Here is a 2,103-nt window from a genome sequence, read left to right on the forward strand (position 1 = left end):
TGCACATAGAAAATAACACTTCTGAGAATAATTCAGTATGGATTCAAGTAAAACCTCCTATTCCAGTCATGCTGCTGCTGCTGAGTACCACTTACTGTAAATTAGGTGGTGCCCTTTTTTTGGTGGTGCTGTGGTAACTGCTCCCCACTCACAGCTTCTCTGCTGTTACTAAAATGCTTTCTCCCACTGAATGTTGCTGCTTGAGACTCCACCGCTGAGCAAGCGTGTCCTTGGATTTGTCTGTTTCTTGCAGTTGACCCTTTGTTTCTGGTCTCATTTTTCTTCTCACTTTGGGACTTTTCCTTGTGCCTTGCTTCACCAGGCTCTCAGAGTCCCTAATTTCTGGGACAGCCTTGGCTTTGATCTAATCCAGCCTTCTGTGACCTCAGCTGAGGTCAAGCCTTTGCTTCCTTTCGACTGGGAAAAGGATAATGGACGACTTAGATAGAGGATGGTACGAACTGATTACCAAAATAGGACACGTTCATTTCTATCATTTCTACGTAGGCTCCCATAAAGGACATTTGTTTTTTTCTTGCATTGTGACAGACTGCTTGCTTGGTGGGAGCCTTCTTCAGTGTGGTTTGCCTCACTCATTTGGGAAACTGTCACCACATACTTCCCATTCCTGCTTTAAGCTGTGTACTGACTTGATGAGCGAGAGCAGTCATGCTCAACACTGGCTGAACGTTTTATTTTTATTTTTTCATTTATTTTTCTTGTGCTACAAAAACAAAAATAAATCCAAGCAGATCATGGGTTCTCCATCCTAGAATTTAGTCAACAGTTCAAGTTTAGGTTACTTCAAAATTTCTTCTGAAAGTTATGAAGTCTCCATCTTGTAACCGTGTTTGTCCAGTTCAGCTCGCACTGATTGAAGTCATCCTCGACATTGTCATCATCCCAATTATCCTCCCAGACACGTGCATCTTCATCTTCATCTAAACCAGCCCAGTCTTCGGCAGGGAACTCCTCGAACTCGTCATCCTCCTCGAGGAGACCCAAGTCTACCGGCTGCTTTTTCTGGGACATCGCTCCCGTCTGCGCAGGACACCTCGCAGGTGAGTACGGAACGTGGAGGCCTCACTCCACCCCAACCGAGGCCACAGCGCCGCTTACGACGGCGGGGCTATCATAGATACTCATAACATTTTAAATCACCTCGAGGAGTTTGTTTTAATGTCTGACCTCAGATAATTAAGTCAGAGTCTCTGCAGATGGATCCAACATCTAGGCATTAAAAAGAATCTTCCCAGGTATTTTTATTATAGAGGTAGGCCTTAAAATCAGTGGGATTAGAGGGAGGTATCATAACAACCGCTTGCGGTCTAATTTTAAGTAGTAGCCTATCTCATTCTAAATAGCCTTCTTTCTTTCTGATCTAGTCTCTTAAATAATAGAAGCATTTAAAACAGTCTTCTCCCTCAATGCCTATGTAAGATGCAACAGTTGCATGTTTGGAAATGGGCTAAACAGTATGTAGTGTTCAGGAGTTTATAAATGAAACCATTTATTAATTTTTCAGATCTTATCCTCCAAAGAAAGTCACAAAAATGTGCAATTGTCTCCTGAGGCTATTTCTATTAGTAAGTAAATTAGGAAACTAAAAGAATCAGCATGAATTGTAAGGCAGCCTATAAATTTCAGACTAACTCAGAAATCTCATCTTTGTTTAGGATGTCTCACTGTACTCTTCTCATCTGCCATTATAAGCTTCATCATAGATAAAGTAAATATTTTCAGATCCTCAGGAATTGTATAATGTTGGGCAAAACAATCATCTCACTGTATTTACACAGAAATAAAAATTTACAAATTCCTATTGGAGACCAAATTGGCTGAGAACTCACTGAAAAGGAGAGAAACAATGAATTATTTGTATAATGCTAACCAAAAAAAAAAAAAAAAAAAACAAAAAAAGTTGTTTTAAGTTCTCAAAAAATACTTGAAGGTATGATATTAAAAATATTACTGGGGGGGGTGGCACTGTGGCGCAGTAGGTTAATCTTCTGCCTGTGGCACCGGCATCCCATATGGGTGCCGGTTCTAGTCCCAGCTGCCCCTCTTCCAGTTAAGCTCTGCTATGGCCTAGGAAAGCAGTAG

At 41.1% G+C, this 2,103-nt stretch overlaps 1 pseudogene; it reads right to left on the bottom strand.

The window, feature by feature from the left end:
- Positions 1–690: 690 nt before the first annotated feature.
- LOC108176933 (26S proteasome complex subunit SEM1 pseudogene) lies at positions 691–1,126 on the bottom strand (annotated as a pseudogene).
- Positions 1,127–2,103: the final 977 nt, after the last annotated feature.

Source organism: Oryctolagus cuniculus, chromosome 3, assembly GCF_051225735.1.
Source record: "Oryctolagus cuniculus isolate XC-2025 breed Fujian yellow rabbit chromosome 3, ASM5122573v1, whole genome shotgun sequence".
NCBI classification, from domain to species: Eukaryota; Metazoa; Chordata; class Mammalia; order Lagomorpha; family Leporidae; genus Oryctolagus; species Oryctolagus cuniculus.